The sequence below is a fragment of the Phalangium opilio genome, unplaced genomic scaffold, assembly GCF_054372755.1.
Source record: "Phalangium opilio isolate 3A_F unplaced genomic scaffold, DU_Popi_V2 ptg000079l_1, whole genome shotgun sequence".
Classification (NCBI taxonomy): Eukaryota; Metazoa; Arthropoda; class Arachnida; order Opiliones; family Phalangiidae; genus Phalangium; species Phalangium opilio.
Window position 1 is genome coordinate 7,413,319 of NW_028324187.1, and position 13,200 is coordinate 7,426,518.

Genomic DNA, 13,200 nt, shown 5'->3' on the forward strand with positions numbered 1-13,200 from the left:
ATTGCAACTTTCCTATGAAACCTTACCATTTTGTAGTTACAACCTAATGGTAGTTAAAAATGGCAACCCCAAAAAACTTTTGAGACAAAAGCGGCAGAGCTGGAGACTTCTTTGGTAAAAGAAAAGAAAGAATGCCTGGAATGGGATGACAATCAAATTGCACCAAGAAACGAAACTGGTGGGGAGGGAACCCGAACGAAGGAATTGCCAAGAACAAAAAAGAGCTGCAATTTCGTCTTTAAAATTATAACAATTACACGGTGGACCTGACGGATAGAAAAAAGGGAGCCGCTGAATATCGGATATTGGAAAAAGTCAGCTTCTTTTTTTTTTGCAATTCTCCATCCTGTCAAGTCGAGGCGTCGGACATTAGTCCTTCTAAATATCTACAGAACTTCTGTAAGTGACCAACAAGAACGTAAGTATGACGCTAAATGAAATACTTTAAGTGTGTTTACGAGAAAACACGATTTTTGTTGTCCACATACCCATCAACAACAACAACATGCACAACACAACAGAATCTACTTTATCTACGACATTTGAAAAGGGTCTAATGTCCGAGCCCTCGATAGTTCTTAAGGCTTAAAAATCCGTCTTGAAGCGGCACGAGCTTCTTGGTTCAAAATCTTGAGAGGCTCACTCGAGATCTTGTCGGCTAGCTGCAACTTTACCAAAAAATTCAATAAGTCAGCTGAGCTGTGTGATAGATTCCCCTTTTCTTTAAGCCGTTTAAAATTCAAGGGTTTAAGCTTGCTAGCTGCTAAAGAATTTGTCTCGACTTATGGAAGGAAGCATTGCATCTTGGGGTTGTGTGACGGAGTGAAATTAACTATACTGATGGGACCGACGCTGCCTTGCCGCAGTCAGCCTGGGGAAAAGGGAGTATTTTTAGCCACATACGATGGGTTATTAGTTCAATTGAATTGGGATGTAGTTGAAGATGTTTTCGAACGTTGTTTTTCGTTGGTGGTTTATAAATAGTACTAAGAACTACCCGGCCCCTAGTTGTACTGGCAGTAATTTTTTTTTCTCCTTTCTCTGAGCAACTGAGTCCTATTTCTCCCCTTTCCAAGGATACTAAATACTTGGCGTTACGACAATAAGGGCCCGAGTAACTAACCAAAATGTTCATAAATGTCCTCTCCACACATGGGCTTATTAATATTATTTGTCTAAAGCTTGCTTATCTTAAAGAATATAGAATGTTTTACAGATAAAATATTCTCGGTAGCTGGGGTGTTACGATGTGGCTCTAATCTGGCCGGGGCCATCTTGTTTCTGTCTGTCTAATCCCTGAGGCAGTATTGAATTTGGCTGAAGCAATTTAGCTGCATTATTAAACGGAGCGTGCATCTAAGGATGTATGTAGAGTTAAGACAGAAAAAACCTTATGATTTCCCCAAGATATTTGACTTTTTGGTGGGTGGTTTTTCTTTTTTTTTTTTCATCTTTAAAGGGACGGTGATATGACTACTTGATCAAGTTTAAAGGGAATTAAGATTAATGTTTAAATTCCCTGAATTTGACCGAATAATTTCGAAATTCCCCTGAATTTGATCGAATAATTTCATAATTCCCCTGAATTTGATAGAATAACTTCGAAATTCCCCTGAATTTGATAGAATAACTTCGAAATTCCCTGAATTTGTTCGAATAACTTCGAAATTCCCCTGAATTTGATCGAATAATTTTATAATTCCTCTGAATTTGATCGAATAATTTAAAAATTCCCCAGAATTTGATTAAATAATTTCGAAATTCTCCTGAATTTGATCGAATAATTTCGAAATTCCCCTGAATTTGATCGAATAATTTCGAAATTCCCCAGATATTTCTTGACTTCGTTCAATCAACGTAACCATTTTAGGGCATGCATTTCACGATTTCAAATAACTAATCCTTCAAAGTAAATACATAGCACTCTACCTAACACGCTAACACGCGAAATTCCATATAATCACAGAGATAATACTGCTTTACACGTCACTCTCCCTTTAGTTTAGTAATACGAAAACCTTTCAACTGATAGTGCTACATTTTTTTTGGGTTCGTCTGACGAGAACCAAATTAAATTTGGTCTCTTCCTTTTTTTGCACCGAGTACCTGAAGTTCCTGAACCTGTAAATATGTAACGAGTTCTTCCCCTGGTTCTTTTTTTCTCAAAACATGCAAATTACAACCGGCACCCCGAAAAACAGCCTCATTAGTGGTAAAATTGCTTCTCCAAGTTCTATGCCTACTTCTTTCTTTTTTTACAAAGACTTAATGGTTCAGAGTATTGTATTTGCAAATGAATAATTTAACGTGAAAAAAGCAATTTTAGAATTTAATCTTATTGGTGGTAAGAATAGTTAAATGGGGGGGGGGTTAAAATAGAGTCTGGTGTATTGAGCAACTTGTTTTCTTAAGACAGAACATTGATTGGTTTGGTTAATTAAGATATAGCTTCAAACTATAGTAATTCTTTGAATATTTAACTAAAGATTAACTATTTCAAAAGACACCTTCTAAAAGAAGCAGCTAGGGCTTAACAAAGACACTTTAATTTTAATCCAATGAAAAATCTTTCATGTCAGTTTCCAAATACCATGGGACACCCCAAGCTAGCTTCCAAAATTTCTAAACTTCTACACAGACTAAAAAAAAAAAGCTAAACTTTAAAATGCAAATTAGGTTTATCGCACTCCGTCGCTTCTGGACTTTTAATCCCGGATCACTGATGTTCTTTCCGGTGTAACCCCCAAGGGTCTTTGCCTTTAAAGTAGAAACGCAACAATACTAAATACTTTTTAGGGTCAGAGCTCTGGTTCTATAAGAGAAACGGGTATGTCCTTTGAGTATGTTATAGTCCTTTTTCTCCCTTTTGAAAGGATACTAAATACTTTTTAGCGTCATAACTCTGGTTCTATCAGAGATAGAGAAAGTCCTTTGTATGTTATAGTCCAATTTCTCGCCTTTCCAAAGATACTAAATACTTGGGTTTACAACAATCAGAGCCTGAGTAATTAAGCAAAATGTTCACAAACGTTCAACATGGGTTTTAGTACGAAATTTGAGGGGGTTATAACTCTGGTTCTATAAGAGATACGGGGAAGTCCTTTGATTATGTTATAGTCCGTTTTCTTGCCTTTCCAACGATACTAAATACTTGGGGGTTACAACAATCAGGGCCTGAGTAATTGAGCAAAATTTTTATAAACATTCCCTCCATGTAGGGTTAACATGGGTTGGAGCGTCATAACTCTGGTTCTATAAGTCTTTTGAGTATGTTATAGTCCTATTTCTTGCCTTTCAAACAAGACTAAATACTTGGCTTTACAACAAATTAACAAATGATCGCATAACCTCGACGAGAGTATCTCAATTGTGAATCCAAACCAGGCGGATATAGATAAATAAATTACAAATTCAGGTTGCGCCTCCACTTTAACTTGGTTGCGGCACATGCGCGGTAGTGCAGAACTGATAAATCTTTATGGTAAAAACGTGGGATGGTGGATCACGAGGGATTGATGGGCAGAGAACGCTTGGCGGAATACGAAAACAATTTTAGAAGGTTACAGTTGCACTATACGGATTGATATTAGAGGTGAGGGGCTTGCACCCTAGCCCAATCAAGAGATCCCTCAAGGGTATAGAAGTACTGCAGAGAGGTAGGCTAGGCCATGATAGATCTTTATAGACTACAGTCAGTAGGTGAACAGGTAATCATGTTCTATACTTCATAGACATATTCCGTGTCGTAAAGAGTAGGACAAGATATGTTCTTCAAGGTTATAACCGGAACACGTGACGCAAGTCCATCTTAGGACAGGACTTAATCGAATTTGAAATAAAATCAAACCCTCCTAATGAAAAAGAAGAGACATCGAGTACGGACCCATCCAGTGACGGTTTCATTTAAGTATTGTTCCTTTCAGAGGACATCCTGTAAATAGATCCAAAGACCTTAGAAAGGACTTCAAAGTTACCAGTCCTGCACAACCAAATTTGGATGGTCCGTATTGTTTGAAGGCTTATCTAAATTTATAAGTCTTTGTTGTATCTATCCATCTAAAGACAACAAGGCGGTCAACACACCAGCAGACTCTTTAAAAAGTGACCTGTCCACTTCTTTCAAAGTCCAACATTAACACCGAAAGTGACCAATATAGAAAACGAATAGGTATTGTAGTTACTTTTGGGGGAACGAGAAATCCAAGGAGCAGGGGAGGTGGTTGTGATGGAAAGCGTTCTTCGCGGGGGGCAGAGGAACTCAATGACCCGAAGTAACTAGGCCCCGTGACCATTCAAGCATTCAAAGTATCACCCCAAGCCCCCTTTTCCCTGCCTTGGTCCCTTCCCATGATTCCACGCGCGCGAATCACGAGTCAAGGGAGAAGAAGATTGAGGAATTTACGAGCGAATCTCTCAGTATACTCACCTTCTAGAAATGGTACCTTCAACTAAAAAAGGGATAAAAGCAAGGCCAGTCTCGGCTGTAGTTTAGTTTAAGCAAATGCCACTAGATGGCGCCACTATAGCTTAGCAAAGGTTAGTTTTAGCTCCCCCCTCAACGTTAACGAATTATGATTGGTTCCTGTCTTTGCCAAGGTCAAATTGATGTATAGAAGATTAGCCTGCATGTTAGGGGCACCACGGAGCCGACCTTTGATTGAAGTAGTGCGCGTGTTTCGTCATAATAACGCATAGATATTTCAAAAAAGTTACATCCTAAATTTAACGTTCGACTTATAAGCTACTATCCCTTTATCTTTAAGGCCTGAGGTATCTTTTATGCCAAACAAGGTTTATTCAACAACATTGCAAGAAGTGTGTTACACGACGTACTTATCAACCAGGTTCATTTTCCCCAACACGTGTATACGTATTAAGGAGTAGCTATCATGAATGCTATCGCGGTGCGTTTATATTTGTTGATTTACTCCTGTTGTTATATTTGCTATAAGATGTTTACACTTTTTAGTTGCATGAAAAAAATAGCAAAATATAAAAATCAAAACTCGTTTCAACTTTGAGAAAATGTTTTCACGCATTTTCAAAAGTTTCGAAACTGTTTTTAAAGCTGAAAATCTTTCCGAAAAGATATTTTTCCATCTCATCATTGGTATGCAAGTATCTGTTGGAATTTAATGGTATTGTAATGGACTGCTCTACAGCGCAAGTACTTTAAATCTGTCTCTAGGCCTAGCACTTATAGTTCAAAAGATACGACCATTTTTAGGAATGAATGAATGAATATTTATTGTCTTTTCACATACAGTGAATCCCTTTTGGAACAGGGAGGAGCAGTTAGGCTGCTCGCAAGTTTAGTTTTGTAATTAATAGAACATTAGGTGTAAGTTGTGTCGAGGGAAAGCCAACTTTCAAGGGGCTATTTAAAATACATTTGAAAATATTTCCTTTATAACTAACTTAATTATGATTGAAAATTAATGATATTATAATGGAGTATTCAACATAATGTCTCAATTATTTGAGTACTTTCAATTTGTCTCTAGCTCTTACAATTCAAAAGATATAAGCATTTTTGCGTTTAAGTTGTGTCGACGGAAAGCCAACTTTAAAGGGGAAAATTGAAAGCCAACTTTAAAGGGGAAAATTGAGAGCCAACTTTAAAGGGGCAAAATGAAAGCATGGGGTTATTGTAAATACATTGTAGAATATTTACAACACTAAACATTGATCTCTCTTCGTTCTTTGTAAAAATCAACCAATCATCGCTCAAATTTAATATTACCGCCATATTTCAAGCCAAAAACGTGAACAAAAACACGCAAACAGTACATAGCTAAGTGTATTTTAAGCTTTACAAGTACAACTCTGGAACTGACTCAAATTGCCCAGAGACGCACAGTACTTCACACTGATCACGATGAATGAATGGATGGGTGTGAGTAAAAATCGTGTATCTAATCACTTCTCTAATTCTCACAGGCCTAATAACGCTGAAAGCATTGTACCATTCCAATCTCAATCCAAGTTACAATCAAGTAGAGAGAGCATGTCCGCCGCGTCCACCAAGTCCAAACAACGGAAAAACAACTTCGGAAAAGAAAGAAAGAATTTCAGGGGTTTCCAATAATGCTTCAGTCTTTAATATTTGATAAAGATACAGTCTTATTTACCAATGGGATTTCAGTGTGGGAAACCCCTACCCCCTCTCCCCCCTTCCCGGGCGCAAGAAGATATCGTTATCTTAGGGGGTGCCACAATTTTCAGTTTTCTTTCAGGGAAGTAAGTTCCATCTCCAACGACCCCACGGGGAGTCAAACCCCACACCCAGAGCCCAGACCTAATCAAGAGAGGATTGAAAAAGAAGAGAAAGTTGAACCAGTCCTAGGAAAAAATGGTGGCTCAGAGGAAATATGTCTTAATGGAAAATGGAATAGATTTTTTTCATTTTGGAAATTTTGTAATTACAAGAATACATAGATTTCTTCTACTTAAAATCTATAAGATGTCATAGACCCCATATTAATATCTGATTGAATTAAGGGGAGGGGCTTAAAACGTCGTTCGACTGCCTGCTCCTCCTTCCTTGTGTTTCATTGGCTATTCACCCAAGGTTTAACACAAGGATAACACGTGTTTACATTCGTGTTCGGCGCGGATAGGTCGATATCTACGTCAATATCACTTATCTTCTAAGTTCAAATACTTTTAGTGTGACGTCAGGGGTGACGTTTTCTACAACTCCTCCCCTTTAGTTCAAGCAGAAAAGCCAGTATAGAATATGGCAAGTTAAAGATTCCAAGTACAGATGAAATCTATGCATTACTGGCTTGCAATTAGTGCAATAAACGTCTTAGTTATTTTTATTGGTTATGATCAATGTCAGTTACGATGTATTTGCAATCAAAACCCACATCATCGCAAACCAAACCAAACCCAACCCAAAAGTAAAGAGAAAGCACGGGACAAGCTTCGAAGTTGGTAAAAGACAAATCCCACTGTTCCTATATATACCACCCTCCCATCACCTCTCTTCCATCTTGGTTCTGTGATATTCCCATGCCTATTGGTTCCTTATGGTTTGCTCATCATACTCTGAATGCACCGGGCACATCATATCTTGTGCCAGTGATGGCAGCTACAAAGCGTTGACTTCCTGCACATGACGTTTTCATGCCTCCATTCCCGTACATCCATACACACACCCTTATCCCCGACTAGCTCTTTCTCTCATTTCTCCACTCCCGCAATTTCTACTCTATATTTCGATTTCCGACCTATGCGTACAAACCGGGGGCCAAAAGAATTGCGGATGAAGTATAAACCAGAAGCGCATTAGGTGTAGTGATAAATGACCAAACATATTTGAAGAAATGTGGTAAATTTAAGACAGTAGTTTAAAGCATAGATTTGTTCATTCCATAAGTTTGTCACTGTATGGTAACTTAGAAACTGGAGCTTGTCATAAAGTGATTGAGGTATGGTCATAGATTCGAGGTAAAGCGACATACGCCTGGTGACTGGGGCGCTGTCAAAGGCCTAGTAATGCAGACTAAATAGGACCTAGATGGAACTTGGTCCTGCAAAATTAACCACCACCGAGTGTAGGACTTCAATTCACGTCGCTTGTCGTTCTGGAACTAGTTATCTCGAGCTGTAAGTCTCTAGGCAGCATTACGAAGTATAGGTAGTATCGTCATACTTATGGAAGGAACATATCACTTATAAACTTATGTTTAAAGGGATACTCTGGGCTAGAATTTTGTTGGCATGAATCTGAAAGACGTCGATTTTTCATGTAAGAGTTGCTAAAAACTTGGAACTTTACTATGAACAAGTAAAAGTTTGGAGGTACGTTTCAAACCAAAAGCTTAATCTCTCCAAGAATTACTTCAATCAATCGATTTCATATCAAGGAAATACTATAGAGCAAGGGAGGAAGGTATACAGCACCATGCAAAGACTGGTAATGAAGGTTGCTTGCCCAAGCGATCCCCTTGAATCTGCAGGTTGGCATCGTGGGCGCCCCACCTTCAAAAACCCCGTGGAACCTCGCCTAGGTAGTTTTCACGTTAGGGTGCAGGGTGTAGAAATTTTTCAAGCGAAAGACAAACGAGCTGGACCTATGATTGGGTTGGGTTGGGTTGGGTGCACGTTCTGGATAAACGGCGTCATTCAATATTAGTTCGCGGACATCATGAGCTCCAATGGGCAAAGATCCCTAACTGCGTGTTTGTGTGTATTCAGTTTTCATTGCCCGAGATCGCACCTTATAGTTTGGGCAAGGGGAAAGTCACTCCACGTAATCTTAAAAGCCCTGTCTTTGACAGTGCTAAAACAAGAAGTGATATCTAGTTTATTAGGGAGAAGGTATATAAATTCGTTCCACATAGCTTTATCTCCAGTCCAAACGTAGGTGGGTCCGGAGTTAATCCCCGCCGTCTCTAAATTACAATCAGCATGCATCTCATTGGTTCTTGAAAACTGACGTCAGCGCGACGCGAATAACGGGAAAATTACAGTCATATTTTCCGACTGAGGAGAGGCAGCGAAATAGCCCGGCCTCATTTTACGTCCCCCCTTGTATTTTGAAAGGGGGACTGCGACTATGGCACGCCGCGCGAATACTTAGGCATCTTAATCCTTCTCCCTAATAAACTAGATATCACTTCTTGGCTAAAATGATTACAAGTAATCCGTATACAGGGACTTTGGCAGTGAATAGCCCCTCGGGTTTGGGTGATTATTTATTTATTTATTTTTTGCAAGGGTATATCTCTTTTGGAAATTTATAATCTACAGTATAAAGGGAGCATAAACGTTGCTTTTCTTCACTTTAGTTTAAAAATTCTCAAAAACTTTCATAAATGCCAGGGATCAAATAAAAATTTTAGCGCAGATTAAGGGCCTTTGCAGGAATATAGGACCTTTAATGGACCTGCACATTGCATTCATCAGAGTATTATCGATTTCAGATAGACACTATCGGTTTTCTTAATCGGCATATTCTCCATTCAAGAAGAGATTCGAGAGAGCTTGAGGAAAGGGCTATAAGTGTTAAAGCTATTGCGTCTTATAGGCCCTCCAAAATCACATTAGGGGTGCATGGTGGAATGGGTATAGGGGATTTGAACCTAATATCCATCTCTTAAATACGTTACACCCCGTTTTTATTATCATATTAAGAAAATTCCCATTTCCAAGTTTTATGGGCCATTTTTAGGACTTTTTGACTATATTTGCGTGAATTTTCAGTACATATTCCCATTGCATATATTTGAATTGAAAACCTTCACTGCACATCTGTAAATAAGCCGTGTTTCCACGAGACACTTAAACAGTTTTGGAAAGGCCTAACCCAATTTTCAAGAATAATTATTGCGGTTTCTTTCAAAACACCTCTGCTTTTAAATGGTATATACGTTTTGACCTTTACAACAGCATAGCCCACTCAACAACGCTAGCTGCTCGCGAGGATCGAGTGGGCTATGCCAGAAGTTACGGTTTAAAATTTTCTCGTTCGATAATCCCCATCCCTAATGCATTATTGATATCTTTCCTAAAAATCTAAAACATATTTTCAATATAACGCCCCCAAAAAAGTCGTCTACCAAGAGACATTTGGTTTCATCTGGTATAGTGTGACAACGCGGAAGAAGTGATTTGGAAAATATGACCTAAAATATGTCTACAGTCTCCTTATATAGAACTTGTAATACTGTAGTAAAAGATAAGCTAACTGGTACGTGAGATGTAGCGTAAAATTACCATTTTTTTTTTCGTCTAAAATGGGTGATGCGGTGTCTTATGTTCCCCAAGAGGTGAATACATTATCTTACATTAATACCATGCAAAATATACCGTAAGAAACGAGATTTAAAATGAATCTGACATCTTGTTAGAGCATAGAGAGGCTACCCTCAAAATTTCCATATGGATCTTTGTGGTGAAACTTTAAATTTTACATCTTGTTCGTACTGTCTTACACCGCGTTTTGTGTAACGTCACTAACATGCCACGTTTTGTTAGTAATAAATTAGTATAAGTTAAATAATTACTCACCCAATAATCCAAGAAGTACTTTAAGCATGCTTTATGAATCCACAAATGGTTGTAATCTTTGGTATCGATGTGGTTCGTCCATTTTCTCACAATTTTGTTCTTGAGATATCAGTACATAGTCTTTCCGTTAATAATTAATAATTTTAGAGATTGAAGCATTAAATCCGAGGAAAAAACTTTAAAACCGATCTTGTCCGACGCTTAAAAACTATATTCAACTTTTGGCCACTCAAAAGGTCACGGGTTCACTATTTCCGGTTCGTCCAAAGGTCAACTTTATTTATAAAAGATGTGGCCAAGGCTTACCGACAATTTCCTTTTTATTTTGTTTATAAACGCACTAAAATTCCCTTCCTCAGTCGACCTAACTTCGAACTCATTTATATTCTAATTGATATTAACTAAAGAACTTAAAATGCATTTATTATCCAAGTACTAGAATAACTAGAGCAACCTCTAGCACGCACGAGGTTTCTGCTATGACATATTGGCGGGCTTTGCCGGCATAGATAATAAACACCAGGATCAGAAGGTCGGGGGAGAGCTTGCCGCGCTTTGTACAAACTGGGTAGGTTCTACTTCTGGAAACCAGCGCATGCGTACGGCGAGTCATGCACGAAAAACGAGCAGGCAGACCTCGTCTGCGCAGAAGCGGAAGTCAACTGCAGAAGTTTGGCGTGCGGCCCCCCCGCACAGGCGCGGCAAAGAGAGATACACTACGGAAGGCATACCTTCCGATCCTTGTGTATATTATCTATGTTGCCGGGGCGCCAATGCAACAGGACTGCCAGTTTATAACGAGCTAGCGAAGGTTTGGCCCGGGTAATATTCCGTAAATTTATTGTGATTTAACTTAATTATGGAAAACTAAGAAAGAGACCTTCAAAAAGGTTAAATAACGTTGACCATTTGAATTCCTGGAATGTTCTTTGAAGGAACTTATGTTTTGCGAAAACTAGCAGTCTGAGTATAGTATCTGTCCCAGTAGTGTAGTGGATAGCATATTGGACTTCTAATCCAAAGGTCCTGGGTTCGATCCCCAGCTGGGATGACAACGGAACATTTTATATAAGTAATAAGAGCGTCATCACTCTTTGCTCCTTGTGTTCCGGACTTCCGGTAGTATTATGGACGGTTGGGATCGTTTTCCAGCTCTGAATACATTTCATATAATGTATACTTTCAATGGAGCTGATGAGAATTTCAGTGAAGTTTTAATACATTATTTTACTTCTTCTATAACACATATTGCCTTCTACATAGCAGCAAGCTAATGTTATATAACATCAACCAAAAACAGGAAAAGCGAAACTAAAATTAAAGGGTCGCGTCGCCTTTAGCAGCGGTCTTAAGTTAGATTGATAAACTTATGGCCTTCAAACGTACCTCACGCATGTGTCCCAGTAGTGTAGTGGATAGCATATTGGACTTCTAATCCAAAGGTCCTGGGTTCGATCCCCAGCTGGGATGATTGATATTTTTATAATAAAAAATTCCGAATTCAATCGAAACGGGTTTCATAACCTAATTAATCGATTAAAAACGTAAAATAAATAAGATACTTTTATGACTAATCGCTTATAGCGACTGTTTTAATTAATTTTTTTTTTTCACTTTTTTTTTATCAATAATTATGCTTTCAACTATACATTATACTCAGTTTTTATCTTATTCAGTAACAATATTCTGAGGTATTAACAATTAACGATAAAAATTACAGTCTATGACCAAATAAAGTGTTTGTTTTTTGTTTTTTATAACTTTGAAAAACTGGGATATCATGACAAAAAGAAAAAAACATTTTAAAATAAAAGAATGTCAAAAAAAAAAAGAAAAATAAAATAACATTGACTGTGTTTGATACAATACATCTTTTTCATTTTTTTTCTATAATATATTTGTTTGTTTTATAATATATACATACAAAAACTTATAGTCGTTTTAAAAAAAAGCCGTAAATATATTTGATAACAATAAAAGCGCAAATATTTTGAGGCTCTAATAAAAAGCGACTTAATTAATTTTAATAATAAAACAATCAATATATATATATATATATTTATAAGTAAAAATATTAGTTAGGTTTTCTACCTAATTAAAAAAATTTTGAATTAATGTTTTTTAAAGTTTTATGGGAGTTTTTGCGTTTTTTTTGTATGATTTTTTAAGGAAACTTTTAAAGGACAAGTGTTAGGAAAAATATTTTTAAATGGCTGTAAAAAATCATGAGGTATATTAGAAATTACTATTATCATAAGGGGCGTGGTTTATTTGTTATTGTTTTCTACATTTTTCAGTTTCAGTTTCAGTTTATTTTTGGGAAGACCGTTGTATTTATTTTATTTTTATTTAAAGTTCAAATGCAAACTTAAATTTTTCAATTGATTAATAGAAATTAAATTAATGTTTTAATAGACAATTAATGTGTTTAATTAATAAGGAGAAAAGTAATTAAGATTAATTAGAGGAAAATTAAAGCCTATGAATTGATTTTGCATTTTAAAATTAGGTTAAACCCTTGTAATTTAAATTTAAACTTAAGTCTATTAAATTAATGTCAATAAAATTTATAGTTTGCATTTGTATTTATTATTATTTATTAGTGTTTTTCCAAGAACGGATTCATGCTGATAAGAACATAGGGCAATAGCTTTATCCTCTGGTAACCATCCTCGCATACAGGCTGGGAAATAGCACACGTCCTCTGGTCCAAAACCAGTTTATTAATTGCTTGGACTAGTTTTTTAATTCAAGAAGTGGGGGTTACTGGTCCTCGGGACCAGTTTATTAATTGCAAATCTATTGGAGAGCAAAGGCTGGGACCAGTCCGGAGACCAGTTAATTATTTCAGACACTAGGGGGTCACTGGTCCAAAGGACTAGTTTAAAAAATATCCTTATTTCCCAGCCTGCTCGCATACTTGGTTGAGAAGATTCGTCTGCTAATATTTATGTCACGTGTCTAAAAGAGTACATTTCTATAATCTATATAGTTGCTGCAGACCGTCATAGATGGCGGAATGAAGTGACGCGAACCTACACCAAGTATTCTGCTAGGACGGGGCAGAATATCTCGTGCCCTATGTTCTTATGAGCATGAATCCGTTCTTGGTTTTTCCTGTGTTGTTTTAAATTCATCTGAGGTACCTATGGTCAAATAATTGACACGTATTTCTTAATA

The 13,200-nt window shown here is 37.3% G+C and overlaps 1 protein-coding gene and 2 non-coding genes across 3 annotated transcripts in view; 2 read left to right on the top strand and 1 right to left on the bottom strand.

Moving 5' to 3' along the window:
- LOC149654610 (uncharacterized) overlaps positions 1-10,142 on the bottom strand; it is a 73,559-nt gene extending 63,417 nt beyond the window's left edge. The window contains exon 1 of the mRNA XM_089846177.1: positions 10,021-10,142. The gene's annotated coding sequence lies outside the window, so the exon portion shown is untranslated. The remainder of the gene's footprint in view (positions 1-10,020) is intronic.
- Positions 10,143-10,998: 856 nt separating this feature from the next.
- On the top strand, positions 10,999-11,071 carry TRNAR-UCU (transfer RNA arginine (anticodon UCU)). The gene has a single exon. It is a non-coding gene; the product is annotated as a tRNA-Arg (tRNA).
- A 346-nt stretch (positions 11,072-11,417) lies between these two features.
- TRNAR-UCU (transfer RNA arginine (anticodon UCU)) lies at positions 11,418-11,490 on the top strand. Its single transcript has one exon. It is a non-coding gene; the product is annotated as a tRNA-Arg (tRNA).
- The last annotated feature ends 1,710 nt before the right edge of the window (positions 11,491-13,200 follow it).